The sequence below is a fragment of the Chiloscyllium plagiosum genome, unplaced genomic scaffold, assembly GCF_037043375.1.
Source record: "Chiloscyllium plagiosum isolate Xiang-an unplaced genomic scaffold, Cpla_swu_hap1 HiC_scaffold_28, whole genome shotgun sequence".
NCBI classification, from domain to species: Eukaryota; Metazoa; Chordata; class Chondrichthyes; order Orectolobiformes; family Hemiscylliidae; genus Chiloscyllium; species Chiloscyllium plagiosum.
In genome coordinates, this window is record NW_028270166.1 from 21896628 (window position 1) to 21920178 (window position 23551).

The 23551-nt window shown below is 41.7% G+C and overlaps 1 protein-coding gene across 2 annotated transcripts in view; it reads left to right on the top strand.

Annotated features, from left to right (window-relative positions):
• Window positions 1-23551, top strand: part of LOC122565335 (GRAM domain-containing protein 2B) — a 96761-nt gene that overhangs the window by 19788 nt on the left and 53422 nt on the right. The window contains exon 1 of one of the 2 annotated variants that reach the window (XM_087976037.1): window positions 6564-6648. The exons of the other annotated variant lie outside the window; for it this stretch is intronic. The gene's annotated coding sequence lies outside the window, so the exon portion shown is untranslated. Of the gene's footprint in view, window positions 1-6563; window positions 6649-23551 lie in introns of those variants that run through there. 2 annotated transcript variants of the gene reach the window in all.

Sequence of the window (23551 nt, forward strand, 5' to 3'; positions counted from 1 at the left end):
GCTTTCCCTTTCCCTTTACTCCTGACTCACAAGTGTAAAGTCCTAGTGACCACGCTATTTATCTTTTGCTAAACACTGGTTCCAGACTGGGATGGACTCCACCTGAACCATCGCAACAGATCCCACCCCAGTTCCAAAACTGACGCCAATGCCCCATTAAATGGAACCCCTCTTTCCCACACCAGTCCCTTAGCCACTTGTTTACTTCCCTAATTTTCTTGTCCCTAAACCAATTTACAATAATCCGGAGATTGTGACTCTTGAGGACCTGTTCCTTAATTTCATTCCTAGTGCTTGATAATCCCCAAACAGGTCCTCTATCCTACCCTTGTCTATGTTAGTCCCAAGATTGACCACCACAACTGGATCCTCCACCCCCCCCCCCCCCCCACTTCAGTCTCCTTTCAAGCCGGTCGGAGATGTCCTGCACCCTGGCATCGGGCAGGCAACAGCCATGTGGGGCTCCTGATCTGGCTTGCAAATGATACTATCTGTCCTCCTAATTATAGAATCCCCCTGTGACTACCACTTGTCTTTTTATTACCCCCTCTTGAATGACCACCTGCACCATATTGCCATGGTCAGTTGCTCACCTCTTTCCCACCTTCCCAACCACCACCACCCCATGCAGCCTGGGTCCCTGGTGCTGAGGCAGCAGTGCTTACCATTGAGCCATCATGCTACTATCGGCCATGATTTGTTTTGAATGACCGAATAGCGTTTAAAGGGCTAAGAGACCACCTCCTCTTTCATATATTCCTTGTTTATAGTTTCATTTGTTTCATTCCCTGTTTATAGTTGTAAAATGAGGAAAATACTTGCACAAATTGACCAAGTGGATACCACCAAAATGCATAAACTCGCTCACAATGAGGTCAGTGTCTCTGCCTGTGGCACCTATTCTGCTTTTCTTAGAGAAACGCTTTGGGCAACACTTAGAAAGAGTAATGAAAACAATTTGCCAGTAACATTCTTGTAAAAATGTATTGTATTAAAGTGTCTTCTGAGATCCTTATTGCAGTAAGGGCGTGCCATTTACCATAAATGCTTATTGGCAAAAGGAATGGCTTTTTCTTTTAGTTTTCTTTCCACTTTCCTTTGGGCTCTATGCTTCACCATTCTCATTTGGGTTTGAGGTTAAATCTATGCTGCATCACTCTTTGACAAGAAAGGCACTTAAGTGCTATCTTAAGTGATGTCTCTCTGGACCAGGTATTGATGTTGGTCCAGGTTTTTTTTTCTCACCAATCTTCAGTGCCATCACCTTTGCTGTCTGTTTCCCTTCGGGGCTTATTGTGTCTGCTTGGTCACCTTTGTTAGCAGGCTCCTAAGTAACTGGATAGAGAGACTTGCATTTAATAGTGCCTTTTATAAATTCAGGATGTTGCTGTGTTTCACTGTCATAAAGCATTTTGATCTTTGATAACTGCTACACAGCAGGAACCTGCATGCAGCAATGTAATCATGATCAGATGGTCTGTTTGTAGTGAGATTGCTTGAGGGATGAATATTGACCATGCCACTAGGCCAGTCCTCTATTATCCTTCAAACTTGTTCTATAATACCTTTCACATTCGACTGAAAGGACTGATTCAGCCTCGGTTTAATGTCTCACCTGAAAACTAAGTCAAAAATGCAAGTTTAACACCACCTCTCAGTAATTCTGTTACATTAGGTGAATATGATGTTTGTCTGTCTTTGTTTTCAAAATGAGTAGCAAAAAATAAAACTTATTTATTTTTATCACTGGTATTTCCTTCACTCCTTCAGCTGCAAACTTGCCTCAGTTTTCATGTTTTAGCTTCAACTCTCTACTAAGAGAAAGTGAGGACTGCAGTTGCTGGAGATCCGAGTCGAGAATGTGATGCTGGAAAAGCACAGCAGGTCAGGCAGCACCCAAGGCCCATTGGTGTTTTGGGCATAAGCCCTTCATCAGGAATGACTCTCTACTATCAACCGTTGACTGAAGAAAGGCCAAGAGCTGAGATGCAACTAGAAGATGCAAGAGGGTCGGCAAATCTTGAGCTTGCTTTTTACAAAGGGAAAACTGTTCTTGCCTTTCTGGCTATGTAAAATGTAAACCGTGTTCATCTAGGAGTTAGCTATCGAGCCAACTGAGCTAGTTTGTGATGTCAACAGCATAGATACAATTCCCTTGTTGGCTGAGGTTATCATGAAGGACTCTTTCCGAACTTATCCTCTCACCTGAGCTGTGGTGACGCTCTGGTTAAGCCACCACCAATCTTCGCTCACTCGCTGTCTGTCGTGCTCTCACTCCCTCTGTTCTTCCCCCTCTGGTTTGTCAGCTGGATGGAGGATTAGCTTACTAATGCCAATTGGCTCGGAATAAGAGGAAGGATCTAGATTAGAGTGATGCTGAAAAAGCATAGCAGGTCAGGCAGCACCCGAGGGGCAGGAAAATCAACGTTTCGGGCAAAAGCCCTTCAGTCAAAACGTCGATTTTTCTGTTCCTCGGATGCTGCCTGACCTGTGCTTTTCCAGCACCACTCTAATCCAGACTCTGGTTTCCAGCATCTGCAGTCCTCCTTTTTACCATAAGAGAAGGTCTGTAACTAGTGAAATGCTATAGAGATCAGTGCTGGGGTTATAAATAATTATGATAAATATGAACAACGTACATGATGGAGGTTATTCTGCCAATTCCACCATAGCAGCATCTGTTCTCAGGATGATCAATTTCACCATAGAACATCAGTGATGGCCTCCTTCTTCAAAGACCGCAATTTCCCCTCCAATGTGGTCAACGATGCCCTCCAGCACATCTCCACTTCCCAGAGGTCTGCCTTGAACCCCATGCCTTCAACCACAACAAGGACAGAATCCCCCAGTCCTCACCTTCCACCCCACCAACATCCTCCGCCACCTCTCCCGCCTACAAACACACCCCACCACTAGGGATATATTTCCCTCCCCACACCTATCAGCGTTCTGGAGAGACCATTCCTTGGTGACTCCCTTGTCAAACCCATGACCCCAACAGCTCTCACTCCACTGCTGGCACCTTCCCCTGTCACCGCAGTGCAAAATCTGCACCTACACCTCCCTCTTCGCCTCTGTCCAAGACCCCAAAGGATCCTTCCACATTGACAGAAATTTACCTGTATCTCCATCAATGTCACCTACTGTATCTGCTGCACCCAATGTGGTCTCGTCTACATCAGGGAGACAGGACATCAACTTGAAGATCATTTCAGATAACATCTCTGGAATACTCGCAACACCTGCCCTTCAATTCCCCCTCCCACTCCACTAAGGATATGCAGGTACTTGGCATCCTCCATTGCCAAACCCTAACCACCAATGCCTCTAGGAAGAATGCCTCATCATCTGCTTTGTGACCCTGAAACCACATGGAACTAACATAGATTTCACCAGTTTCCTCATTTTCCCCTCCCCACACCTTATCCCAGTCCCAAGCCTCCAACTCGGCACCGCCCTGTTGACCTGTCCATCATTTTTCCCATCTATCCACTCCACCCTCCACTCTGACCTATCACCTTCATCTATCTATCGCATTCCCAGATACCTCCCCCCCCACCACCAGCCCACAAGCCTCTTCCTGATGAAGGGCTTATACCCAAAATGTCGATCCTCCTGCTCCTTGGATGCTGCCTGACCTGCTGTGCTTTTCCAGCACCCCACTCTCAACTCTGACCTCCAGCATCTGCAGTCCTCACTTTCTCCTCCCTGTTGGAAATTATTGCCAAGATCATAGATGACACAAAAATGGGTGGGATGGGTAAGTAGTCAGTTTGACAGAGTCTGCAGAGGGATGTGGACATAAGCAAGTGGACAAAAATTTGGCAGGTGTAATGTGGGAAAAATTGCAAAGTTATGTACTTTAAGAGAAGCTGAATATTCTTTAAAGTATAGAAAGCTGCAACACAAGGATGTTGGAGTCCTCTTGCACCAGTTCAAAAGAGTTAACGTACAGTTATTATTTAAAGAAAAGGCAAATAGAATCTCGGCCCTTATTTCAAAGGGAATGAAGTATAAAAATGAAAGTAAAACAAAGATCTCTTGGATGCTGAACATCTGATACAAAAACATACATTGCAGGAGAAATGCCATGCCTGGCAGAGTCAGTTCTGCCTCACTGGAACGGAAATATTAATTCTGCTTTCTCTCTACAGATGCTGTTAGACCTGCTGAGTTTCTTCAATTTCTGTTTTTAATCAAAATAGCAAGATTTTCCTAAAACTTTACAAGTCTCTAGTTAGACCATACCTAGGCTATTGAGAATAGTTTTGGCCCCTTTATCTAAGGAAAGATATACTGGCACTGAGTCCAGAGAAGGCACAAGTGATGACTGCAGATGCAGGAGATTAGAGTCAAAAAGTGTGGCGCTGGAAAAGCACAGCCGGCCAAGCAGCATCCATGGAGCAGAAGACCTTTCGAGCAGGAATGTAGGGTGGAGGGAAGGGGGTCTGAGAGATCAGTGGGAGGGGGGTGTGGCTGGGGGAAGATAGGTTGGAGCACAGGGTGAAGTGGATAGACAGGTAGGACAGTTCAAGACTGTGGTGCCAAGTTGGAAGGTTGAGGTGGGGGGAGGGGAATTGAGCAAACTGGTGAAATCAACATTGATTCCATGTGGTTGGAGGGTCCCAAGGTGAAAGAGGAGATGTTCTGCCTCCAGTCATCCGGTGGCGAGGATTTGGCGGTAGAGGAGGCCCAGGACTTGCATGTCCTTGAAGTGGGAGGGGGAGTTGAAGTGGTCACACACAGGGCGGTGGGGTTGTTTCGGGTGTGTCCCCAAGAGATGTTCTCTGAAATGTTCTGCAAGTTGGCTTCCTGTCACCTCAATGTAAAGGAGACCACATTGAGAGCAGTGGACATGGTAGATGAGGTATTTGGATGTACAAAGAAATCTCTGCCGAATATGGAAGGATCCTTTGGGGCCTTGAATCGAGGGGACGGGGTGGGGGTGGGGGGGGGGGGAGAAAGGAAGTGGAGGGTGTGTGGAGGTATAGACACCTTCATCTACCCCTCATCTTCCTAGCTACCTCCCTCCTCCCATTTATTTCTCAGCCCCCTTTGGGTACCTACATTCCTGATGAAGAGCTCATGTTTGAAATGTTACTCTCCTGCCTCTCGGATGCTGCCTGACCGGCTGTGCTTTTCTAACACAACACTTTTTTTGACTGAGTGCAGAGAAGCTTGACTAGACTGATTTTCAGTGTGGAGGGATTGTCTTATAAGGAGCAGGTGAGTAGGTTGGGCCTGAATTAATTGAAGTTTAGAAGAATGAGTGAACTGATTAAAACACATGAGGTTCTTTTGGGACTAATCAGGATAGCTGCTGAGAGGTGTTGCTTCACCTTGTAAGAAAAACCCTGGACCTGAGGACTTAATCTCAGAGGAAGGGGTCGGCCAGTTAATACAGAGATAAGCAGCAGCTTCTCTCATAGTGTGAATCCGTGGAATTCTTTATCATGGCGTCATTGAGGTACGATCAGTCTGTTTGCAGCTAAGGGAGGCAGATTTCTAATCCGTAAGGGAATTGCTTATTGATTAAGCATTTAGTTAAGCATCTGTTGACACCATCTGCATGCACATTTTTTGTTAACTTTGAAAACCGAGCTTGCGTAAATCTTGGGAAAAGCTGATTTAGACCAATTCACGGCAGTTAGTTATAAGCTAGAGTTGGTGAGGACATTTGTCAAATTGCAGAGATTTGGTGATGTGTTGCTTGATAGGTGAATTGTTGACTTCAGTTATCTATTTTTTCCGACAAGATTACTCGTTGACTTATGGTTAACGGACTCTAAAGCAAAACAATTGGTGAAAGTTTGACATTAGCATTTTGGATTCATTAAACCCACGCTTGTTTTCCATTAGTTAAGTTGGACATTCGAGGCTGCAAAAACAATAAGTTTTTTTTCTTGCCCCATTCCAAAGGGGGTCAAAATAACCTGCATCATTTGGTGCTTTCTTTTATTGTAGTTAATCAAACTTATGTAAAAACTAAGACTTCATCAATATGTATCATGGCACATGATATATTCGCATGTCAGTTAATGACTACAACTAATTTTAGTTTCAGGTCATACACATTTTTGTGAAGTGCATTTTTTTTTCAAACTGCCCTTAATATTTTGTAGTACAGTAACTATTGTGGTGTTAGGTTTTATCGTTGAATGTAACAACTCATGTGTTCAGACCCAAAAATGGTTTTATGTCCTTATTTAGGCCACTTCAGAGGGCAGTTACCCACCAGCCAGAATGGGAAGGATGTTTGATTACAGGGCTCTGACCCCATCCCCAATTCTTAGTTGTAATTACATAAAAATCTTTGTCACAAACTGTACAGATAATCCGTTGCTTACAATGGAGTTGAGAACTGTCATGATTTAATTGATCCTTCCTGAATATCAGCTGTTTTGCATAGCCAATCTTGATAAGTTTGAACCCATGATAGACTTTATTACATGTTGCAGTTGATAAGCTTTTGTTGAACACTATATGTTGATGTTTCTTATTACAAAGATGATGTGTACAACGGGTGTGACTGTTGAACCGTTTCAAGCCTCATGTTAATGCTGACCTACTTGTATAGTGTCGAGCAAAAACTCACACGAGTCTTGATTTGTACGGTTTGTGAAGAATAAATTATTCTACAGTACAGAGGTAAGACTAGTTCCCAAGACTCTTGAATAGAGAAGTAGGGGTGTAAGCAACAGAGTAAATGGACAATGTCAAAAATACCTTTATCCAGCTACTTTGTTTTGAAAAATTGTGGGCATTTTCTTCCACCTGCGGTGCTATTCTCTTGAAAACAGGAAATTCAGAATTAATTGAGGTACTTAAGTTATTTTGAGGGTTTGTCATTAGTGATGATTTTCTGAGGCAGTTCAGGACCAAGTGTAATGATGTTTACAAATGCTTTTTCTTGTGAACAACAGTGGAAGCCTGGAGTACTCTTTTTACTTTGCACCAGAAGTTGCAGGAATAGCAGGTAAGACCCCACATAAATGGTTCATTCTTTGAATGGCAGTGTTAACACTGTGGCATTAATTGGATTGGCTGAAAACTTGGAAGTGGGCCATTGCAGTCACCTTCATTTTTATAATATTGTCACCATAAAGCAATCATTTACATGTGCAAAATGTAAACGTAATGCAGCATTGTGAAACTGTAAACGTAGTCCCAGGAGCCTGATACTCTCGAATGGCACCATCCTGTTCTTTGAGTACGGATAAAAAGTAAACCTCTTTGCAGGGATTTAGAACATAGAACGCGACAGCGCAGTACAGGCCCTTCAGCCCTCGATGTTCCACCGACCTGTAAAACCACCGACACTATTACATTATTATCCATATGTTTATCCAATGACCATTTAAATGCCCTTAATGTTGGTAAGTCTACTACTGCTGCAGGCAGGGCATTCCATGCCCCTACTAGATTCAGCTAGTTGAATCAGTTTCAATTGTGTGTATAAAAGGGATTTTTCTAAAAAAAAGAGATTGAAGCTTTACTTTAATTATGCTGAATGTCAATTGTAAGTTTTATTTCATTGCTTTGAGCAGCTGGTAATTAGGACTCGACTGTGCAATTCAATAATATTCCTGAATTCTAATTGTTATTCTAAAAGTTGGCGTAAGAAGCAACTCTTATCAACAATGTGCACCTACAACATCTACTTTTCAGCAGTTGTTTTTTTCGAGTTTATTCAATGTTCGTCCAAGCCATAAAATCGCTCACTGTTCTGGGCCTTTGCTTTAAAAAATAACCATTGGTTAGTTGTGAACATACCAGGAATCAAAGTTCAAATTTATTTATCATTTAATTTCATACCACACCTGCTATTGCTGCTTTTGTGGTTTGAAATCTACTTGGGGATTTTGAAGTGAATATAATTGTCTACAAAAGATTTAAAAAATAAGAGTGTACCGTTTGTATTGCACAGTATAAAGAAAAGCATTGGTATTAGCAAACTGCATCATACTTGGGTTGATTCTTGCTGTAAATAAAGTTCCATTTCAATTGTCAATAATTCTTCAAATGTAGCCTTGCTTTGCATGTTTGCAGGGAGCTTCAACTGTCAGTTGTTGAGTTCAGTTGTGTTAATTTAAGCGGCCTTTAAGCGGCCTGAGCAGCTTATTTTTATATGATTTAGCACTTGCTCCTTTTATGTCTCCTTGAATGGAACTCAAGCTAATGAGTAGTTTCCTTTTGTGAACTGATATGGATATATTTGTATTTATCACATGAGCTTGTTCATTTTTTAAAGATGTACCAAACAAACACCTAGAAAAATGAGGCTGATGATTGTAAATTTTTTTTTGGTTTAAGCAGCAGAATGTATACAGGAGACCATTTTAAATCTCTGCCTGATAAGCAGCTTTAGTTCCCAAATTGAGCAGGTGGAACAGCAGCTATGGGTTGTTCTCACTTAATGCACTTAAAGCAAGAAAGGAAGTTGTACTCATGCAAAGTACCCTAATGTACTGCGCTGAACTTTAAAATAATTTCTGATTCTTTGGGGCACTATCATTTCATAAGATGCCTGACTGGCTTAGAATATCCTGCCTATGTTTTACCTTCATAAACAATGAGGAGTTTATGATACAACTGTTTTTTGAGATTTTTTTCTATATGCTGTAACAGTTTGAAGAGGAAGTGGCTAAAATCATAGGATTTTTTTTCCCATTCTGACTGTTGTGTCAGATGGACACAGTTACGTTAACCTTGCAGTGAATCATCCCTTTATTCCGAAAGGGTCATTTGCATCTCGACTGAAGTCCTGGCCTGGTATTGCATTTGCTTTAGAGTGCACAAACAGCAGTTTGTTAGAATTTGCTGATGCGTTTCTAAAAGTTCTGCTGGTCTGTCTTAGATTTTGTTTTAAATAAAAGGGGCAAGCTGATGGATTTGAATAAATCCTAAAGTTCTCATCCACTTCAACCATGAAGGTCATTGTCTATTCAATTACTTTGTCCCAAGTGCTGCTGGAGTTCAATAAGAAAAAAAAAATTCTTAATAGTTAATGCAGCATCAACAGTTTTTAAAAATATTCATGAACTTGATGGGAACAGTTGTGATTTGTCACAAGTGTAGCCTGCATTCTTTTTGGGCTGCCTACATATTTTGACAGGGTTGGGTAGCTATGGTATGAATTAATTTTGGCATATTATATTGCTTTTAAAATGTTGCTCAACCTGAATGTTTAGGAGGAAAGGAATTATTATATTTTTTTGTTTCTCTTTTGAAAATATGATTCAAATGGTATGCTATCTTTGGTACTACACAGACTGGTTTTGTAAATAGACCACAATGGAGGGTATTTTACAGGATTTTGATTTAATGTTTACCCTTTTCTATAAACTGTACCTCGAACAGTAATGTTTATTTTGGGTTAGCAGTATTATCCAACAGAATCTGTTGTTCAATGACAATTATGTCCTCAATTTGAAATGAATGTAGTAACTTTCATAAAGTAATCAGTAAGAGAAACTAAAGTTATGGGTGAAAAGGCAGGATATTGGAGTTGAGGACCATCCATGATCTTGGAGGGTCGAGTGAACTTGTGGGGCTGAATGTTCTACTACTTATGGATTTATGAAAAGTGCCTTGCACGTCCTCACAATGTAACTAAATACATTTTTTTTAAAAACAGTATACATTTATTTAATGTGCATATAATGTCCATTGAGGAACTAGTATAACATTCTCCATGGTCAAGTACAAACAGACTTACGGTTCTTTTTTGTCCTTATCATTTTACCATAACTGGTTAAAGTTCACGCAGTCATAAAATGACTCAGCACAGAAGGAAGCTGAGTGCCAATTGGAAATGAGTGCTTCACCTCTTGTCAGCCTCTGGCCATTAGTTCCTTTTTATTTCTTCCCTTTTTTTTCCAGCCATTTTTCTTTTAATGTTGGCTGAATCTGTTTCCAGCACCTTTCTTTCAGACACTGCATTTTGGATCCAAACTGGCTTGTTTTTAAAAAATTGTTCATCTCTTTTAGCTGCACTCTCTCTGTAAATATGTCAGATGAGCTTACTGAAGTATCTGCCACCAGAAGCAATTTCTCCCTATTTCATTTACAACTGAAAGTCATAAATGTTCTTAATGATTCAATTATTAATGCTCCTAATTTCTTCAGTCTAAGGAGAAAACTCCAGAACTGTGGTTTCAAAATCTGTCATTTTAGTTATCTCTTCTGAACCTTTTTAGCGGATATTGACATTTAAATTTTTTACTAGTTTGTATAGAGGACAGAAATTCAGTTGATATTCAAGGTGCTTTTAAAAGGTTTAGCATAAATTTCTTAGTGTATTCTGAATCCTATTAGTAAAGCCAAGGATCTCTCTTTTCTTTAAATCAAATTTGTCAATGTGACCCGATATCTTGAAAGATTTGTGTACATCAGTAATCAGGTGATGCATGCAAGTAGGTGTCACAATCACATGACCGCTGATTGTATCTATTACTCAATTAACTACATCTGAATTGCCCAATATGGTTAGTGGCTAATATATTGAGCAATATTAGACAAGCAAGACAGAGGGATTTCCTTATTTCAAAATTTCATTAAATGTGAAATGGGAATAATTAGGCAGGTTGAAATACATGGCTGCATTCATTTTTGACACCATTAACTCGACATGTCAGCCATTGCCCTCTTCACAGGAAAATTCTGAAAGTTGATAGTTTTGCCTCAGGTTTTGAATGTATGGAATTCACTTAAGCCAAAAATGTTTCTGCTCTCTTCCAAATCTTTTGCAATTAACTTTATGCAACTACCTAAACTCCACAAATGCTAAAATAGTTTGTTTTTTTGTCAACCCTACCTACATTTTCACCATTTTTCAATACTTATCAAATCATCTATGTTGTTCTTGTGAAACCAAGTATTTGAAGCCTGTCTTTGTAAATCCTCATGCCTGATGGCATTTTGCTTCATCGTGCTCTTTCTGAAACCTGTCTGGAGTCTGATTACTCTCACTAAAGTTGCTGTAGTTTTGTTTCACTTTGTCATATTTGTTTATATTTAATGCATCCTTGAGACTGAAAGCCTGGGATTTGAAATTTATTTTTAATCGCCTTAACAACCTGGCATGTAGCTCTTTTAATGTCTTTTTAATGCTCTGCATAGCACTAAGTGCTCTTCAAAGTATAATTGTTGGCTTTTTAAATGTCTGACATTGAATCCAAACTACCAAACCAATAGCTTATTATTTGCTTTTAGAGTTTGACTGTCACTTCCATTGATTTTCTTTTAAAGCATTTTGCTCCTTTTCTCATTATATGCAAATTCTGAGGATTCCTTCCCCTCCCCTTCCAAGGCCGAACTGTTTGAGATTCGTATCAGCAGTTGTCGCAACACAATTGCCTTCAATTTGTAAAGTTGAAGGTTTGAAGCCCACTCCAGGGCTTGAGCACTTAAAGCTGCTACTCTATTTGCAATACTGAGGGATTGATACATTGTTGGATATGCTGTCTTTTAGCAGAGATGTTAAAGCATGGGTGCGTTTTGAGTTAAAGTAAACTATCCCTTGACACTATTCAAAAGGAATTATTCTGGGTGTCCTGGCAGATGATAACCCTAAATCAACATCATTATCTCACTGCCGTTTGTGGAAGCTTTATGTGAAAATTAGTTGCTGCATAACAACAACCATAATTCAGAGGTACTTAATTGGCTGTAAGGTGCTTTGAGATGTCTGGGAATCATGAAAACCATTATATAAATGCAATGAAAACTGAAAGAACTGCAAATGCTGGAAATCGGAAATAAACAGAAATTGCTGGAAAGGCTTCTCAGCTCTGGTAGCGTCAGTGGAGAGAAATCAGAGTTAATGTTTTGGATTCGGTGACTGGGACTGCCAGAGTGTTAAAGGTTTAGATGGAGAGGGATTTCTGAAGTGTGGACAAGACAATTTTCTGATTCAGTATGTGGATGTACTTACTAGAGAAGGTGCAAAACTTGAGGAGAAAGTGAGGTCTGCAGATGCTGGAGATCAGAGCTGGAAATGTGTTGCTGGAAAAGCGCAGCAGGTCAGGCAGCATCCAGGGAACCGGAGAATCGACGTTTCGGGCATAAGCCCTTCTTCAGGTGCAAAACCTGACCTACTCTTGGGAAATAAGACAGGGCAGGTGACTGAGGTGTCAGTGGGGGAACACTTCGGGGCCAGCGACCATAATTCTATTCGTTTTAAAATAGCGATGGAAAAGGATAGACCAGATCTAAAAGTTGAAGTTCTAAATTGGAGAAAGGCCAATTTTGACGGTATTAGGCAAGAACTTTCAAAAGCTGATTGGAGGCAGATGTTCGCAGGTAAAGGGATGGCTGGAAGATGGGAAGCCTTCAGAAATGAGATAACAAGAATCCAGAGAAAGTATATTCCTGTCAGGGTGAAAGGGAAGGATAGGTATAGGGAATGCTGGATGACTAAAGAAATTGAGGGTTTCGTTAAGAAAAAGAAGGAAGCATATGTCACGTAAAGATAGGATAGATCGAGTGAATCCTTAGCGTATAAAGGAAGTAGGCGTATACTTAAGAGGGCAATCAGGAGAGCAAAAAGGGGACATGAGATAGCATTGGTAAATAGAATTAAGGAGAATCGAAAGGGTTTTTACAAATATGTTAAGGACAAACTGGTAACTAGGGAGAGAATAGGCCCCCTCAAAGATCAGCAAGGTGGCCTTTGTGTGGAGCCACAGAAAATGAGGGAGATACTAAATGAATATTTTGCATCAGTAATTACTGTGGAAAAGAATATGGAAGATTATAAACTGTAGGGAAATAGATGGTGACATCTTGCAAAATGTCCAGATTACAGAGGAGGAAGTGCTGGATGTCTTGAAACGGGTAAAGGTGGATAAATCCCCAGGACCTGATCAGGTGTACCAGAGAACTCTGTGGGAAGCTAGAGAAGTGATTGCTGGGCCTCTTGCTAAGATATTTGTATCATCGATAGTCACAGGTGAGGTGCCGGAAGACTGGAGGTTGGCAAACGTGGTGCCACTGTTTAAGAAGGGCAGTAAAGACAAGCCAGGGAACTATAGACCGGTGAGCCTGACCTCGGTGGTGGACAAGTTGTTGGAGGGAATCCTGAGGGACCAGATGTACATGTATGTGGAAATGCAAGGGCTGATTCTGGATAGTCAACATGGCTTTGTGCGTGGGAAATCATGTCTCACAAACTTGATTGAGTTTTTTGAAGAAGTAACAAAGAAGATTGAGGGCAGAGCAGTAGATGTGATCTATATGGACTTCAGTAAGGCGTTCGACAAGGTTCCCCATGGGAGACTGATTAGCAAGGTTAGATCTCATGGAATACAGGGAGAACTAGCCATTTGCATACAGAACTGGCTCAAAGGTAGAAGACAGAGGGTGGTGGTGGAGGGTTGTTTTTCAGACTGGAGGCCTGTGACCAGTGGAGTGCCACAGGGATCAGTGCTGGGCCCTCTACTTTTTGTCATTTACATAAATGATTTGGATGCGAGCATAAGAGGTACAGTTAGTAAGTTTGCAGATGACACCAAAATTGGAGGTGTAGTGGACAACGAAGAGGGTTATCTCAGATTACAACAGGATCTGGACCAGATGGGCCAATGGGCTGAGAAGTGGCAGATGGAGTTTAATTCAGATAAATGCGAGGTGCTGCATTTTGGGAAAGCAAATCTTAGCAGGACTTATACACTTAATGGTAAGGTCCTAGGGAATGTTGCTGAACAAAGAGACCTTGGAGTGCAGGTTCATAGCTCCTTGAAAGTGGAGTCACAGGTAGATAGGATAGTGAAGAAGGCATTTGGTATGCTTTCCTTTATTGGTCAGAGCATTGAGTACAGGAGTTGGGAGGTCATGTTGTGGCTGTACAGGACATTGATTAGGCCACTGTTGGGATATTGCGTGCAATTCTGGTCTCCTTCCTATCAGAATGATGTTGTGAAAGGGTTCAGAAAAGATTTACAAGGATGTTGCCAGGGTTGGAGGATCTGAGCTACAGGGAGAGGCTGAACAGGCTGGGACTGTTTTCCCTGGAGCGTCAGAGGCTGAGGGGTGACCTTATAGAGGTTTACAAAATTGAGGGGCATGGGTAGGATAAATAGGCAAAGTCTTTTCCCTGGGGTTGGGGAGTCCAGAACGAGAGGGCATAGGTTTAGGGTGAGAGGGAAAAGATATAAAAGAGACCTCGGGGCAACTTTTTCACAGAGGGTGGTACGTGTATGGAATGAGCTGCCAGAGGAAGTGGTGGAGGCTGGTACAATTGCACCAGTTAAGAGGCATTTGGATGTGTATATGAATAGGAAGAGTTTGGAGGGATATGGGCTGGGTGCTGGCAGGTGGGACTGGATTGGGTTGGGATATCTGGTCGGCATGGGCGGGTTGGACTGAAGGGTCTGTTTCCATGCTGTACATCTCTGACTCTTCCTCAGAACATAAACACAACATTTTCTTTCTTTATGGTAGACAAAGGCAACTCCAGCAATGAACTGTTTAGCACACCGCCACTTGTACTAACTCAGCTATGATTAACCATGCCAGTTCTGCTTTCCTTTTGCCAATCTTGAGTTTGATTCAATGTAAAGTTCATCGACTTCCTATTTAGTTTGCTTGGTTTCTTGTCCAGAGCAAGTCAATGTAGCAGAAGAACCCTTGCAGTCTAACAATTAAACTATTTATTTAAGGTCTGTCTGGTACCATCCAGTGCAGGTGGTCTTCACTGTTATAGGCCTGTGGGGATTCTTAGTTTTCGCTTTCTGCTTGGAAACATAAGATTAAACACCTTGTGTAAAAACCCAAGAACACCTTTCCAGGGATTTTGATAATTGTTGATTTTTGCAGTGTTTTTATATTTCTTGCCATTCTTTGTGTGTTTTGTCCACTGGGAGTAATTTTTAATTTTTTCTTGCAAATGGTTTGTTGTCATGAAAGGCTGATTATACAACTAGCTTTATCGTTGCAACAAAAATTACTTCAGAACTGCAGTTGTTTTGTCAAATGCAACAGCTTTATAAAAAGGTTCTAATAACAATGGGATCATTGGTCAATGACATTTTTTCTTTGTGTTAGAGCTGGTTGACGTGCATGCTGTTCATCTCACTAGGAAAATCTCTGCTCCTTTTCAAAAAGGTGCGAAGAATCTAAACATGTATGTGTCCAGGTAACCAGTCTTTTCATGCACCATCCCATCTGAAGGAGTCCCAGAGTGCAGCTCTTCCTCCGCAAGGATCATAGAGTCATACAGCATGGAAACAGATCCCTTGGTCCGACCAGTTCATGCCGACCATGTTTCAAAATTAAACTAGTCCCATCTGTCTGAGCTTGACCCATATCCCTCCAAACCGTTCCTATTCTTGAACTTATCGATATGTCTTTTAAATGTAACTGTATCCACATCCACCACTTTCCCTGGCAGTTCACTCAATGCACGAATCACGTGTAAACACAAATTTGCCCTTTGTCCTTCATTAAATTTTCTCTTCTCACCTTAAAAAATATGTCCTCAGTTTTGAACTCTCCTACTCTAGGGAAATGACTCTTGTCATTCACCTTGACTATGTTCCTCATTGACATGCTTGTTACTACATCATCATTGACATAATGTGCTATTAGTAAGCCCCAGTTGGAATTGTTGAGTGATAAACATTTGATTAAATTTGAGCTGAGCATTTGGGCTAAGAGATCCGAGCTGATGTTACTGCTTGCTTTTAAAGTGAACCTCTATGGACATTAACAATTAAAAATACAATTCGGACCAGTAAACAGAGGTTTCAATACCTTAGCACGCTGCGACCAGTGCAGTGTCCATTTCTGCATTCTGTGTTCACTGACCACAGTGGAGTCTTACCAGCAGAGGGAGAGACTTAATACAAATTTGGATTATTGCTTTATAGAACATACTGTTCAGGCTAAAAGAATGTTTGAGATTACAGTTTTGGTGTGTGGGATTAATAGCTATATGCTAATGGATAAACTGCTTCACCAATGGCTCTGGTCACCTGGAACTAGACACGAGAAACTTCAGCTATGAGGGATAGATTGAAGAAGTTGGGACTGTTCTTCCTGGAGAGACAAAGTCTGAGAGGAGAGCTGGTTGAGGTTTTTAAAATTGAGGGGACAGTAGATACAGTAATACTGGTTCCACTTGTAAAAGAAGAATGAGAGGGCATAGATTTAATGCGACGGGCAAACAAAGTGATGTGAGAAAATTTACTCTCAAAATGTGTCGTCAGGGTTCAAAATGCAATGCCTGGAAATGTGTGAGGCAAGTTTCATGAAAGGTGTTTAAGAGGGCATTGGATGGTTTTTTTTTTTGGATGTTAACTATGTGCAGTAAATGGGAGGTTGGAGTGTAAGACTAGAGAAGCCTTACTGCAACTGTACGCGGAGGAGAAAGTGAGGACTGTAGATGCTGGACAGCAGAGTCCAGAGTGGGTACTGGATAAGCATAGCCGGTCCGGGAGCATCCGAGGAGCAGGCGAATCGATGTTTCGGGCATAGGCCCTTCATTGGGAATGAGGCTTGTGGGTCAGGGCATTTATCCCTCAGTTGTGCTTTTCCAGCACCACACTCTCTATTCTGATGTCCAGCATCTGCAGTCCTCACTTTCTCCTCCTTGTGCAGTTACAATAAGGCTTCCCTAGTCTTACACTCCAACCTCCTTGAAATAAGGATTCCTTAATGTCCAATTACCTGTTGTAGCTATGTGCTAACTTTCAGTGCTTCATGCAGGAGTACCCCCAAGTCCCTTTGTCTCACAGCTTTCTGCAGTTTTCTCCATATAAATAACACTGTGTTGGTGAGACCACATCTGGAGTACTCGGAGCAATTTTGGTCCTGTTATTTAAGGAGGTATTATTTCATTGGAGGCAACTTTAGAAAAGGTTCACTAGGATCATCATCCCTGGTTTGGAGGGATTGTCTTATGAACAAAGCGTAAATGGGTTGGGACTGCATTCACTGGAGTTTAGAGAAATGAGAAGTGATCTCAAGGATTCTTAGTGGTCTTGACAGCGTAAATGCTGAGAGGATTTTCCCCCCTATGGAAGAGTCTAGGACCAGAGGGCACTTTCTCAGAGCAAGAGGGAGAAAGTTAAGATTGAGGTGAGGAGGAATTTCTTCTCTAACCAAGATTGAGTCTCTTTGGAATTTCTTGTCACAGAGAGCTGCAGGGCAGGTTTTCTGTATATATTTAAGGCTGACACTGATCCTCTATCAGTAAGGGAATGAAGATTTAAGGGAAAATGCAGGAAATTAGATATGAGGAATGTCTGATCGGGCGCAATCCTGTTTAATGACGGAGCAGGCTCGAGGGGCCGAATGGCCTGCTCCTGTTCTTATTTCTTAGTTGTATTGTCTAATGTGACACTGTATTGCATAGAACCCTGAAGAATTTAAGTGTATGACTTACATGCATTAAGAATGCTCTATCCACTTACATTTTCTTAAACGTACTGTAGATGTTGAAATCCAGTTGAAGCCCTTATTTGTTACATAATGCTGTTGAAATTGGCTGGTAATATTTTCAATGTGAAATCAATAGTTGTTGGCGGAATCATTATTTTGTTTTCAAGAGGGTGTTTAAGGTATTTGAAACATAGCTGAGGTTTCCATTGGTGTTGTAACAATGTGAACTTCATCCATCATATTCTACATTGGGCTCAAAGACTCAATAGCTGTCTGTGTGGAATACTCCCTATGAAGCCTAAATAAATGAAGAATGTCTGCAGCATTCTTGCATATAACAAGTTTTTGGTTGTAGAGGAAATGTTAAGAATAGTATTTATATTCAAAAGTTAAATATTGAAGTCATGTATGTAGCGACTGGGTATTTTCCAGCTGAATAATGAATAGCAAATAGGTTGGAGCTTCATTCTCTGGAGTTTAGAAGAATGCAATCTGAAAAAGGGTCACTGGACCAGAAACGTTGATTCTGCTTTCTCTCCACAGATGCTGCAGACCTGCTGAGTTTGTCCAGCAATTTCTGTTTTTGTTTCAGAAGAGTGAGAGGTGATCGCATTGAAACACATAGGATTCTTAAGGGACTGATGGTAAATCTTGAGAGGTTGCTTCCCCTCATGGGAAAGTCTGGGGGTTCAAATCAAAATTTTGTAATGAGTCTTAAATCATAGTCAGAATTTTTACATCATTGTGTCCATGCTATCATCAAACACCAATTGCATTTTCCAGCACTTGGCACGTAGCCTTATGTTATGGTGTTTCAAGTAGTAATCTGAACCGTTCTTAAATGTCTTGCAGGTTCCCACCTCTATCACCTATTTCAGCTGAGAGTTCCAGATACCTACAAATCTGTTGGTGAGGGTGAAAAAAATGTTCCTTTTAAATCCCTTCTAAACCTTCTACTCCATGTCTTAAAATTATGTTCCCTTGCTACTGACGTTTACTAAAGGCAAAGGTTTCTCCTTATGTACCCTGACCAAGGCCCTCAAACATTGTAGACCTCAATCAGCCTTCTCTGTTCTAAGGAAAACACCCCCAGACTATCTAGTCTCTCTTCAGAGCTGAATTGCTCCAGCTTAGGAAACATTCTGGTGGATCTCTTCTGCATCCTCCGGAGTTCAATAACACCCTTCCTATAGTGTAGAGACCTGAACTGCGCACAGTATTCTAGCTGTGGCCTATCATAAGTAGCCTCTTCAGAACCTCCTTGCTCTTGTAACCAATGCCTTGGCAAATAAAGGCAAGTATCCTATATGTGTCTCCTCTACCTGTCCTGCTCCATCATGTCCTTCTGATCCTCTGTACTTCCTAGAGTCCTACCATTCAACGTGCACTCCCTTCTCTTGTTAGTCCTCCCAAAATGCATCACCTCTCACTTTTTAGGAATAAGGTCTCTTTACCACTGTTCCTTTCCTCTGACCAGCTCGTCTAGATGTTGTATCAAATATGTCGGAGGGTGAGGGGTGACCTTTAAAGGTTTATGAAATCATGAGAGGCATGGATAGGATAAATAGACAAGGGGTACGGGGAGTCCAGACCTAGAGGGCATAGGTTTATGGTGAGAGGGGAAAGATTTTAAAAGGGACCTAAGGGACAAATTTTTCACAGAGGGTGTTGTGTGTATGGAATGAGACAAAAAGACTGCAGATGCTGGAATCCAAAGTTGACTGGCAGGAGGCTGGAAGAACACAGTAAGCCAGACAGCATCCGAAGGTGCGGAAGTCGAAGCTTTGGGTGTAACCCTTCTTCAGGACTTCATGAATAGAGCTGCCAAAGGAAGTGGAGGAGGCTGGTACAATTGCAACATTTAAAAGACATCTGGATGGGTATATGAATAGGAAGGGAAAAGAGGGAGATAGGTCAAGTGCCGGCAAATGGGTCTAGGTTAATTTAGGATATCTGGTTGGTATAGATGAGTTGAACTGAAAGGTCTGTTTTCATGCTGTACATCTCTGTGACGATAAATATGGGACATCAATGCGTAGTTAACAATCTATGTGGACAAAAATGGATTGGTTCTTTGACTTGTTTTCATTTGGTGCCTTTTTCCTTGTCTCCTTTTTTCTGGTTGACAACTTATTAGTGTCATTTTTTTTAAGAGAATTTGCAATCTGCACACTTTAAATCGCAAACACCAGGTAGGTTTGGATAATGAAATCCCACTGGTATTTTTAAATTGCTACCATCAATTTTACATTTTGTGTGGGAGTGTAGTGAACCTAGAACCATTGCCTCAGCCATGCTTTCCTGATCACCCATGCTTTCCTGACCATCTACCCTTGGCTTTAGATCATTTTCTGTTGGAGATGCTTCCTTTTCTCGATAATAGATCAACAACTGCAGTTTTTCCTGATTTTCCCCCTTAGTGTAAGAACTGGAGTAGCACTAAGCCTGTTCAGATATGCTGGGTTTGATTTCATAATCCAGTTGTACCCCTGGAATTGGCATATCCGGCGACCATGTAAGCAAGGCAAAAAAGCTTACAAAATGTTACAGGTTTAAGGGCCTCACCTGCAGCTAGTGTAACAATTTGTGATTTTGTAGTTGCTGAGGTCAGAGCCTGCTGTTTGTACAGTAAGTAAGAAAGATGGCCTCCATCTGATGCCTGATGTACAGAGAATACAATAGCCAAATGATTGAAAGCAAGATTATAAGATTTGCTTCTGTTCCAAAAATAATGGAAATAAAGCTGGAATGGTGGGAATGCCTCATTCCCATTGAAATGTAGTGCTTTCATCTTTTGTGTATTACAGACATTGGTCCCTCTTTCTGATTCGATTAGATTCCCTAGTGTGGAAACAAGCCCTTCGGCCCAACAAGTCCACACCGACTCTCCGAAACCCAGACGCATTTCCCTACCTTCACTCCTGACTAATGCACCATGCACTACGGGCAATCTAGCATGGCCAATTCACCTAACCTGCACATCTATGGACTGTGGGAGGAAACCCACGCAGACACTGGGAGAATGTGCAAACTCCACACAGACGGTCGACCGAGGCTGGAATCAAACCTGGGTCCCGGCGCTCTCGGGCAACAGTGCTAACCACTGAACCACCATGCCGTCCAAGACTAAATCATCGAATCTACACCTCCCTGAACATTATGGGGCAATGTATTGTGGCCAAGTCATCTAACCTGCATACCTTTGGACTGTGGGAGGGAGCCCACACACAGTTGCTCGAGGCTGGAATTGAACCCGGGTCCCTGCCACTGTGAGGCAGCAGTGTTAACCACTGAACCATGCTGCTCGATCCTTCTGTTGCCAAGATGTATTGAGCCTGTAGTCAGAGGGTGGAAAGTTGGTGTCATGAAAGTTGGTGTCATTCTTTGTTCATTTTAAAAAATAGAATTGGAGGCATTTGCAAATTTTTGCTCTGGAAGGACAACTTCAATGGTGGGATTTGCCATTGCAATTCTTTTGGAAAGCTTTTAAAGTTTTTTTTTAATATCTTTTCCTTTTCCTTTTCCTTTTCCTTTAGTAGCTCAGTGGTTAGCACTACTGCTTTGGCATCAAGAACCCGGATTCAATTCCAGCCTCTGGCAACTGTCTGTGTGGAGTTTGCACATTCTCCCCGTGTCTGTGTGGGTTTCCTCTGGATGCTCCAGTTCTCCCTCTCGGTGCAAAGATATGCAAGCTATGTGGATTCGCCATGGGAAATGCAAGGTTGCAGGGATAGGATGGGTCTCTGAGGGGTCCGTGTGGACTTGATGGGCTGAATGGCCAGCTTCCACACTCTAGGGATTCTATGATTTAGCATTACTGGACTCCAGAATCTGGTCCATTGAAATGGTTTTCAATCTGTTATAGTCACTAATAAAAAGGTGAGTCATTGTTATTTATGATGTGAAATGCAGAGTGATCATGTTGCTTAACAGCTTGCTCTGCCACCTCATTTCAGTGTGAAAGTCTGTTTCTGTTCCCTTATGTTATAGCAGTGACTATGTGATGTACTATGGTATATCATCAGGATATGATGAGTGCTATTTTACTGCAAGTTCTTGGCTTATTTTATAAGCATGACGACTTTGATCATGTTTACAGTCACATCAATTCTTAGTCATTGAATCATAGAAATGTACAGTACAGAAACAAACCCTTCAGTCCAACTTGTCTGTGTATACCAGATACCAGAAATAAATCTAGTCCCACTTGCCAGCATTTAGCCCATAGCCCCCTTAAACCCTTTCTATTCATCTACCCATCCACATGCCTTTTAAATGTTGTAACTGTACCAGCCTCCACCACTTCATCTGGCAGCTTGTTCCATACATGCACCACTTCTGTGTGAAAAAGTTGCCCCTAAGGTCCCTTTGAAATCTTGCCGCTCTCCCCTTAAACCTATGCGCTCTCGTTCTGGACTCCCCAACTCCAGGGGAAAAAAGCCTTGGCAATTCACCCTATTCGGCCCCCTCATGATTTTATAAATCTCTATAAGGTCACCCCTCAGCCTCCGATGCTCTGGCCTATTCAGCCTCTCCCTGTAGCTTAAATCCTCCAAACCTGGCAACATCCTTTACACCTTTTCTGAAAACTTTCAAGTTTCACAACATCCTTCCTACAGCAGGGAGACCAGAATTGAAGGCTGTATTTCAAAAGTGGCCGAACCAATGTCCTGTACAGACACAGCATGACATCCCAACTCTTATACTCAATGCTCTGACCAATAAAGGCAACCGTACCAAATGCCTTGAAGGCATTTAATCACTGAGATAAAATTTTAAATTGGCTGACTGATAGTGTAGGTGATCAAGGGCTCATGTGAATGGAATCTGTTGTGGAAAAGAATACGAGCAGAAATTGTAGTCAGCTGATGTATGAAGGATGTGAGTACTTGACTATGAAATGGTCTGGAGGTGGCAAATACCACTTCAGGGTTTGACGAGCAGTTTTGCTGAAGTGTGTGTGCGTGTGTGCAAGTATTTGATATCATATGGGCATCAGATAATATGATATATGTACAGTACATTGTGTACTACATATGGGGATCACCTGACCTGGGAGTGACCGGTCAGATAGTGCTGGAAGTTAGCAGGTGAAATAGAGTGACATCTGCAGTTAAATTTGTTACCTTGATTCTTGATGGTGGCAGTGGTAATAAGCAGCTTCTATTATAGCACTTCATGTCATCACAGCAGAGAATCGGATGCTGAGGTTGTAAGCAATTTGGTTCAGCCCATTATTACTGGAAGAATAAAATATTGGAATGAAATCTAGGATTTCAATAGAGGAGTAAGTGAGGCATTGCAAAGACATAATCTCCAAAATACACATGAATAGAGAAGTGGTATAATGTGGTTAACTGGGCATCAAGAAAGGAAGGTAATGAAGCAAAGGCCCAGAGCTGTGGCTAAAATGTGGAAGAATAAAAGGTGGGTTTAAGATACCAACGCTTCGCAGAGATTAGAAGAGGCAAGTAGTGGTTGTAAAGAAGATCGTTCCTGCTTACTCGAGACAAGTTGTAGTGAATAGATGAAAAGTATTTTACACTTGGACTCTCTTTAATGTTGCAGTAAAATGTTACAATATCTGAATAACCAACTGTCAGCTCACAGCTGCAAAATGTCACTAGATTGACCTTTCCAAATTTTTTTTTGAGTTTCACCGTATAGGAATGGTTTAGAAGGATACGGGGGAATAGTTTAGTTTGGGAAACCTGGTCGGCATGGATGAGTTGGACCGGCAGGTCTGTTTCCACACTGTATGACACTAACACACTCTATTGTGTCCTTTCTATTAGCTTCTGTGCATCCATTAGGTAACAGTGCCTCAGTATTTGATGTGGTGAGTGTGTATCCTCACTGAGTTTATTGCTCCCTCCCTCTTGGTTTTTAATTTAGATAAATAAGAGGTGTTGTATTTTGGAAGGGCAAATCAGGGCAAGACTTATACACCTTAATGGTAAGGTCCTGGGGAATATTGCTGAACAAAGAGACCTTGGAGTACAGGTTCGTAGTCCCTTGAAAGTGGAGTCGCAGGTAGATAGGATAGTGAAGATGACGTTTGGTATGCTTGCCTTAATTGGTCAGTGCATTGAGTATAGGCGTTGGGAGATCCTGTTGCAGCTGTACAGGACATTGGTTAGGCCACTTGGAATACTGTGTGCAATTCTGG